This window comes from Schistocerca gregaria, chromosome 9, assembly GCF_023897955.1.
Source record: "Schistocerca gregaria isolate iqSchGreg1 chromosome 9, iqSchGreg1.2, whole genome shotgun sequence".
Lineage (NCBI taxonomy): Eukaryota > Metazoa > Arthropoda > Insecta > Orthoptera > Acrididae > Schistocerca > Schistocerca gregaria.
In genome coordinates, this window is record NC_064928.1 from 5,829,741 (window position 1) to 5,840,148 (window position 10,408).

Genomic DNA, 10,408 nt, shown 5'->3' on the forward strand with positions numbered 1-10,408 from the left:
ACACTCTGATAGTCCACAGACTACAGAATGCCACCAGATGTGCATCGGAAACTACTACTGGTCTTCCAGGGAACGATCAAAGCGTAGACTGTTTGAGACATTAATCCCATGTAGGAAAGTGCGCATGGTGACTGTTTTATTCAATCCCGATGCAATTTGTGTATTTCATCAACACTCTGACAGTCCACAGATTACAGAATGCCACCAGATGTGCATCGGAAACTACTACGGGTCTTCCAGGAAACGATGAAAGCGTAAACTCTTTGAGACATTACTCCCATGGAGGAAGGTGCGCATGGTGACTGTTGTATTCAATCCCGATGCAATTTCTGTGTTTCATCAACACTCTGATAGTCCACACATTACAGAATACTTCCAGATGTGCATCGGAAACTACTACTGGTCATCCAGGGAACGATCAAAGCGTAGACTGTTTGAGACATTACTCCCATGGAGGAAAGTGCGCATGGTGACTGTTGTATTCAATCCCTGTGCAATTTGTGTATTTCATCAACACTCTGACAGTCCACAGATTACAGAATGCCTCCAGATGTGCATCAGAAACTATTTCTGGTCTTGCAGGGAACGATCAAAGCGTAGACTGTTTGAGACATTACTCCCGTGGAGGAAAGTGCGCATGGTGACTGTTGTATTCAATCCCGTGCAATTTCTGTGTTTCATCAACACTCTGATAGTCCACAGACTACAGAGTGCCACCAGATGTGCATCGGAAACTACTACTGGTCTTCCAGGGAACGATCAAAGCGTAGACTGTTTGAGACATTACTCCCGTGGAGGAAAGTGCGCATGGTGACTGTTTTATTCAATCCCGATGCAATTTCTGTGTTTCATCAACACTCTGATAGTCCACAGATTACAGAATGCCACCAGAAGTGCATTGGAAACCACTACTGGTCTTCCAGGGAACGATCAAAGCGTAGACTGTTTGAGACATTACTCCCGTGGAGGAAAGTGCGCATGGTGACTGTTGTATTCAATCCCGATGCAATTTCTGTGTTTCATCAACACTCTGTAGTCCACAGATTACAGAATGCCACGAGATGTGCATCGGAAACTACTACTGGTCTCCCAGGGAACGATCAAAGCGTAGACTGTATGAGACATTACTCCCGTGAAGGAAAGTGCGCATGGTGACTGTTGTATTCAATCCCGATGCCATTTCTGTGTTTCATCAACACTCTGATAGTCCACAGATTACAGAATGCCTCCAGATGTGCATCGGAAACTACTACTGGTCTTCCAGGGAACGATCAAAGCGTCGACTGTTTGAGACATTACTACCATGGAGGAAAGTGCGCTTGGTGACCGTTGTGTTTAATCCCGATGAAATTTCTGTATTTCATCAACACTCTGATAGTCCACAGATTACAGAATGCCTCCAGATGTCCATTGGAAACTACTACTGGTCTTCCAGGGAACGATCACATTGTAAAATGTTAGAGACATTACTCTCATGGAGGAAAGTGCGCATGGTGACTGTTGTATTCAATCCCGATGCAATTTCTGTGTTTCATCAACACTCTGATACTCCACAGATTACAGAATGCCTCCAGATGTGCATCGGAAACTACTACTGGCCTTCCAGGGAACGATCAAAGCGTAGACTGTTTGAGACATTACTCCCGTGGAGGAAAGTGCACTTGGTGACTGTTGTATTCAATCCCGATGCAATTTGTGTATTTCATCAACACTCTGACAGTCCACAGATTACAGAATGCCACCAGACGTGCATCGGAAACTACTACTGGTCTTCCAGGGAACGATCAAAGCGTAGACTGTTTGAGACATTACACCCGTGGAGGAAAGTGCGCATGGTGACTGTTGTATTCAATCCCGATGAAATTTCTGTGTTTCATCGAAACGTTGAAGGTCCACAGATTACAGAATGCATCGACATGTGCATCGGAAACTACTACTGGTCTCCCAGGGAACGATCAAAGTGTAGACTATTTTAGACATTACTCCCATTGAGGAAAGTGCGCATGGTGACTGTTGTATTAAATCCCGATGCAATTTCTGTGTTTCATCAACACTCTGATACTCCACAGATTACAGAATGCCTCCAGATGTGCATCGGAAACTACTACTGGTCTTCCAGGGAACGATCAAAGCGTCGACTGTTTGAGACATTACTCCCATGGAGGAAAGTGCACAAGGTGACTGTTGTATTTAATCCCGATGAAATTTCTGTGTTGCATCAACACTCCGATTGTACACAGATTACAGAATGCCTCCAGATGTGCATCGGAAACTACTACTGGTCTTCCAGGGAACGATCAAAGCGTCGACTGTTTGAGACATTACTCCCATGGAGGAAAGTGCGCAAGGTGACTGTTGTATTTAATCCCGATGAAATTTCTGTGTTGCATCAACACTCCGATAGTACACAGATTACATAATGCCACCAGACGTGCATCGGAAACTACTACTGATCTTCCAGGGAACGATCAAAGCGTAGACCGTGTGAGACATTACTCCCGTGGAGGAAACTGCGCATGGTTACTGTTGTATTCAATCCCGATGCAATTTCTGTGTTTCATCAACACTCGGACAGTCCACAGATTACAGAATGCCACCAGACGTGCATCGGAAACTACTACTGGTCTTCCTGGGAACGATCAAAGCGTAGACTGTTTGAGACATTACTACCATGGAGGAAAGTGCGCATGGTGACTGTTGTGTTTAATCCCGATGAAATTTCTGTATTTCATCAACACTCTGATAGTCCACAGATTACAGAATGCCTCCAGATGAGCATTGGAAACTACTACTGGTCTTCCAGGGAACGATCACATTGTAAAATGTTAGAGACATTACTCTCATTTAGGAAAGTGCGCATGGTGACTGTTGTATTCAATCCCGTTGCAATTTCTGTGTTTCATCAACACTCTGATAGTCTACAGATTACAGAATGCCTCCAGATGTGAATCAGAAACTACCACTGGTCTTCGAGGGAACGATCAAAGCGTAGACTGTTTGAGACATTACTAACATGGAGGAAAGTGCACATGGTGACTGTTGTATTCAATCCCGATGCAATTTCTGTGTTTCATCAACACTCTGATAGTCCACACACTACAGAATGCCACCAGATGTGCATCGGAAACTACTACTGGTCTTCCAGGGAACGATCAAAGCGTAGACTGTTTGAGACATTACTCCCATGTAGGAAAGTGCGCATGGTGACTGTTTCATTCAATCCCGATGGAATTTCTGTGTTTCATCAACACTCTGATAGTCCACAGATTACAGAATGCCTCCAGATGTGCATCGGAAACTACTTCTGGTCTTGCAGGGAACGATCAAAGCGTAGACTGTTTGAGACATTACTCCCGCAGAGGAAAGTGCGCATGGTGACTGTTGTATTCAATCCCGTGCAATTTCTGTGTTTCATCAACACTCTGATAGTCCACAGACTACAGAGTGCCACCAGATGTGCATCGGAAACTACTACTGGTCTTCCAGGGAACGATCAAAGCGTAGACTGTTTGAGACATTACTCCCGTGGAGGAAAGTACGCATGGTGACTGTTTTATTCAATCCCGATGCAATTGGCTGTGTTTCATCAACACTCTGATAGTCCACAGATAACAGAATGCCACCAGAAGTGCATCGGAAACCACTACTGGTCTTCCAGGGAACGATCAAAGCGTAGACTGTATGAGACATTACTACCATGGAGGAAAGTGCGCATGGTGACTGTTGTATTCAATCCCGATGCCATTTCTGTGTTTCATCAACAATCTGATAGTCCACAGAGTACAGAATGCCTCCAGAAGTGCATCGGAAACTACTTCTGGTCCTCTAGGGAACGATCAAAGCGTAAACTCTTTGAGACATTACTCCCATGGAGGAAGGTGGGCATGGTGACTGTTGTATTTAATCCCGATGCAATTTCTGTGTTTCATCAACACTCTGATACTCCACAGATTACAGAATGCCTCCAGATGTGCATCGGAAACTACTACTGGTCTTCCAGGGAACGATCAAAGCGTCGACTGTTTGAGACATTACTCCCATGGAGGAAAGTGCGCAAGGTGACTGTTGTATTTAATCCCGATGAAATTTCTGTGTTGCATCAACACTCCGATAGTACACAGATTACAGAATGCCTCCAGATGTGCATCGGAAACTACTTCTGGTCCTCTAGGGAACGATCAAAGCGTAAACTCTTTGAGACATTACTCCCATGGAGGAAGGTGCGCATGGTGACTGTTGTATTCAATCCCGATGCAATTTCTGTGTTTCATCAACACTCTGATAGACCACAGATTACAGAATGCCACGAGATGTGCATCGGAAACTACTACTGGTCTCCCAGGGAACGATCAAAGCGTAGACTGTATGAGACATTACTCCCTTGGAGGAAAGTGCGCATGGTGACTGTTGTATTCAATCCCGATGCCATTTCTGTGTTTCATCAACACTCTGATAGTCCACAGATTACAGAATGCCTCCAGATGTGCATCGGAAACTACTTCTGGTCCTCTAGGGAACGATCAAAGCGTAAACTCTTTGAGACATTACTCCCATGGAGGAAGGTGCGCAATGGTGACTGTTTTATTCAATCCCGATGCAATTTCTGTGTTTCATCAACACTCTGATACTCCACAGATTACAGAATGCCTCCAGATGTGCATCGGAAACTACTACTGGTCTTCCAGGGAACGAACAAAGCGTCGACTGTTTGAGACATTACTCCCATGGAGGAAAGTGCGCAAGGTGACTCTTGTATTTAATCCCGATGAAATTTCTGTGTTGCATCAACACTCCGATAGTACACAAATTACAGAATGCCTCCAGATGTGCATCGGAAACTACTACTGGTCTTCCAGGTAACGATCAAAGCGTAGACTGTTAGAGACATTACTCCCATGGAGGAAAGTGCGCATGGTGACAGTTGTATTCAATCCCGATGCAATTTCTGTGTTTCATCAACACTCTGATTGTCCACACATTACAGAATACCTCCAGATGTGCATCGGAAACTACTACTGGTGTTCCAGGGAACGATCAAAGCGTAGACTGTTTGAGACATTACTCCCGTGGAGGAAAGTGCCCATGGTGACTGTTGTATTCAATCCCGATGCAATTTGTTTATTTCATCAACACTCTGACAGTCCACAGATTACAGAATGCCTCCAGATGTGCATCGGAAACTACTTCCGGTTTCCAGGGAGCGATCAATGCGTAGACTGTTTGACACACTACTCCCCGGGAGGAAAGTGCGTATGGTGACTGTTGTATTCAATCCCGATGCAATTTCTGTGTTTCATCAACATTCTGATAGTCCACAAATTACAGAATGCCACGAGATGTGCATCGGAAACTACTACTGGTCTCCCTTGGAAAGATCAAAGCATAGACTGTTTGAGACATTACTCCCGTTGAGGAAAGATCGCATGGTGACTGTTGTATTCAATCCCGATGCAATTTCTGTGTTTCATCAACACTCTGAAAGTCCACAGGTAACAGAATGCCTCCAGATGTGCATTGGAAACTACTACTGGTCTACCAGGGAACGATCAAAGCGTAGACTGTTTGAGACATTACTCCCGTGGAGGAAAGTGCGCATGGTGACTGTTGTATTCAATCCCGATCCAATTTCTGTGTTTCGTCAACACTATGATAGTCCACAGATTATAGAATGCCACCAGGTGTGCATGGGAAACTACTATTGGTCTTCAAGGGAACGATCAGAGCGTAGACTGCTTGAGACATTACTCCAGTGGAGAAAGTGCGCATGGGGACTGTTGTATTCAATCCCGATGCAATTTCTGTGTTTCATCAACACTTTGAAGGTCCACAGATTACAGAATGCATCCAGATGTGCATTGGAAACTACTACTGGTCTTCCAGGGAACGATCAAAGCGTAGACTATTTGAGACACTACTCCCCTGGAGGAAAGTGCGCAAGGTGACTGTTGTATTCAATCCCGATGCAATTTCTGTGTTTCGTCAACACTCTGATAGTCCACAGATTACAGAATGCCACCAGATGTGCATCGGAAACTACTACTGGTCTTCCAGGGAACGATCAAAGCGTAGACTGTTTGAGACATTACTACCATGGAGGAAAGTGCGCATGGTGACTGTTGTGTTCAATCCCGATGAAATTTCTGTATTTCATCAACACTCTGATAGTCCACAGATTACAGAATGCCTCCAGATGTGCATTGGAAACTACTACTGGTCTTCCAGGGAACGATCACATTGTAAAATGTTAGAGACATTACTCTCATGGAGGAAAGTGCGCATGGTGACTGTTGTATTCAATCCCGTTGCAATTTCGGTGTTTCATCAACACTCTGATAGTCTGCAGATTACAGAATGCCTCCATATGTGAATCAGAAACTACCACTGGTCTTCGAGGGAACGATCAAACCGTAGACTGTTTGAGACATTACTAACATGGAGGAAGGTGCACATGGTGACTCTTGTATTCAATCCCGATGCAATTTCTGTGTTTCATCAACACTCTGATAGTCCACAGACTACAGAATGTCACCAGATATGCATCGGAAACTACTACTGGTCTTCCAGGGAACGATCAAAGCGTAGACTGTTTGAGACATTACTCCCGTGGAGGAAAGATAGCATGGTGACTGTTGTATTCAATCCCGATGCAATTTCTGTGTTTCATCAACACTCTGATAGTCCACAGATTACAGAACGCCTCCAGATGTGCATTGGAAACTACTACTGGTCTTCCAGGGAACGATCAAAGGGTAGACTGTTTGAGACATTACTCCCGTGGAGGAAAGTGCGCATGGTGACTGTTGTATTCAATCCCGATCCAATTTCTGTGTTTCGTCAACACTGTGATAGTCCACAGATTACAGAATGCCACCAGATGTGCATCGGAAACTACTACTGGTCTTCCTGGGAACGATCAAACGTAGACTGTTTGAGACATTACTCCCATGGAGGAATGTGCGCATGGTGACTGTTGTATACAATCCCGATGCAATTTCTGAGTTTCATCAACACTCTGATACTCCACAGATTACAGAATGCCTCCAGATGTGCATCTGCAACTACTTCTGGTTTCCAGGGAACGATCAAAGCGTAGACTGTTTGACACACTACTCCCATGGGGGAAAGTGCGCATGGTGACTGTTGTATTCAATCCCGATGCAATTTCTGTGTTTCATCAACACTGTGATAGTCCACAGATTACAGAATGAATCCAGATGTACATCGGAAACTACTACTGGTCTTCCAGGGAACGATCAAAGCGTAGACTGTTTGAGACATTACTACCATGGAGGAAAGTGCGCACGGTGACTGTTGTGTTTAATCCCGATGAAATTTCTGTATTTCATCAACACTCTGATAGTCCACAGATTACAGAATGCCTCCAGATGTGCATTGGAAACTACTACTGGTCTTCCAGAGAACGATCACATTGTAAAATGTTAGAGACATTACTCTCATGGAGGAAAGTGCGCATGGCGACTGTTGTATTCAATCCCGTTGCTATTTCTGTGTTTCTTCAACACTCTGATAGTCTACAGATTACAGAATGCCTCCAGATGTGAATCAGAAACTACCACTGGTCTTCGAGGGAACGATCAAAGCGTAGACTGTTTGAAACATTACTACCATGGAGGAAAGTGCGCATGATGACTGTTGTGTTTCATCCCGATGAAATTTGTGTATTTCATCAACACTCTGATAGTCCACAGATTACAGAATGCCTCCACATGTGCATTGGAAACTACTACTGGTCTTCCAGGGAACGATCACATTGTAAAATGTTAGAGACATTACTCTCATGGAGGAAAGTGCGCATGGAGGCTGTTGTATTCAATCCCGTTGCAATTTCGGTGTTTCATCAACACTCTGATATTCTACAGATTACAGAATGCCTCCAGATGTGAATCAGAAACTACCACTGGTCTTTGAGGGAACGATCTAAACGTAGACTGTTTGAGACATTACTAACATGGAGGAAAGTGCACATTGTGACTGTTGTATTCAATCCCGATGCAATTTCTGTGTTTCATGAACACTCTGATAGTCCACAGATTACATAATGCTACCAGACGTGCATCGGAAACTACTACTGGTCTTCCAGGGAACGATCAAAGCGTAGACTATTTGAGACATTACTCCCGTGGAGGAAAGTGTGCATGGTGACTGTTGTATTCAATCCCAATGGAATTTGTGTATTTCATCAACACTCTGACAGTCCACAGATTACAGAATGCCTCCTGAAGTGCATCGGAAACTACTTCTGGTTTCCAGGGAACGATCAAAGAGTAGACTGTTTGACACACTACCCCCATGGAGGAAAGTGCGCATGCTGACTGTTGTATTCAATCCCGATGAAATTTCTGTGTTTCATCAACACTTTGAAGGTCCACAGATTACAGAATGCATCGAGATGTGCATCGGAAACTACTACTGGTCTCCCAGGGAACGATCACAGTGTAGACTATTTTAGACATTACTCCCATTGAGGAAAGTGCGCATGGTGACTATTGTATTCAATCCCGATGCAATTTCTGTGTTTCATCAACACTCTGATAGTCCACAGATTACATAATGCCACCAGACGTGCATCGGAAACTACTACTGATCTTCCAGGGAACGATCAAAGCGTAGACTGTTTGAGACATTACTCCCGTGGAGGAAACTGCGCATGGTTACTGTTGTATTCAATCCCGATGCAATTCTGTGTTTCATTAACACTCGGACAGTCCACAGATTACAGAATGCCTCCAGATGTGCATCGGAAACTACTACTGGTCTTCTTGGGAACGATCAAAGCGTAGACTGTTTGAGACATTACTCCCATGGAGGAATGTGCGCATGGTGACCGTTGTATACAATCCCGATGCAATTTCTGTGTTTCATCAACACTCTGATAGTCCACAGATTACAGAATGCCTCCAGATGTGCATCGGAAACTACTTCTGGTTTCCAGGGAACGATCAAAGCGTAGACTGTTTGACACACTACTCCCATGGGGGAAAGTGCGCATGGTGACTGTTGTATTCAATCCCGATGCAATTTCTGTGTTTCATCAACACTGTGATAGTCCACAGATTACAGAATGCCTCCAGATGTACATCGGAAACTACTACTGGTCTTCCAGGGAACGATCAAAGCGTAGACTGTTTGAGACATTACTACCATGGAGGAAAGTGCGCATGGTGACTGTTGTGTTTAATCCCGATGAAATTTCTGTATTTCATCAACACTCTGATAGTCCACAGATTACAGAATGCCTCCAGATGTGCATCGGAAACTACTACTGGTCTTCCAGGGAACGATCACATTGTAAAATGTTAGAGACATTACTCTCATGGAGGAAAGTGCGCATGGTGACTGTTGTATTCAATCCCGATGCAATTTCTGTGTTTCATCAACAATCTGATAGTCTACAGATTACAGAATGCCTCCAGATGTGAATCAGAAACTACCACTGGTCTTCGAGGGAACGATCAAAGCGTAGACTGTTTGAGACATTACTAACATGGAGGAAAGTGCACATGGTGACTGTTGTATTCAATCCCGATGCAATTTCTGTGTTTCATCAACACTCTGATAGTCCACAGACTACAGAATGTCACCAGATATGCATCGGAAACTACTACTGGGCTTCCAGGGAACGATCAAAGCGTAGACTGTTTGAGACATTAATCCCATGTAGGAAAGTGCGCATGGTGACTGTTTTATTCAATCACGATACAATTTCTGTGTTTCAACAACACTCTGATACTCCACAGAATACAGAATGCCACCAGACGTGCATCGGAAACTACTATTGGTCTTCCAGGGAACGATCAAAGCGTAGACTGTTTGAGACATTACTCCAGTGGAGAAAGTGCGCATGGGGACCGTTGTATTCAATCCTGATGCAATTTCTGTGTTTCATCAAAACTTTGAAAGTCCACAGATTACAGAATGCATCCAAATGTGCATCGGAAACTACTACTGGTCTTCCAGGGAACGATCAAAACGTAGACTATTTGAGACATTACTCCCGTGGAGAAAAGTGCGCATGGTGACTGTTGTATTCAATCCCGATTCAGTTTCGGTGTTTCGTCAACACTCTGATAGTCCACAGATTACAGAATGCCACCAGATGTGCATCGGAAACTATAACTGTTCTTCCAGGGAACGATCAAAGCGTAGACTCTTTGAGACATTACTCCCGTGGAGAAAGTGCGCATGGGGACTGTTGTATTCAATCCCGATGCAATTTCTGTGTTTCATCAACACTCTGATAGTCCACAGATTACAGAATTCCACCCGACGTGCATCAGAAACTACTACTGTTCTTCCAGGGAACGATCAAAGCGTAGACTATTTGAGACATTACTCCCCTGGAGGAAAGTGCGCATGGGGACTGTTGTATTCAATCCCGATGCAATTT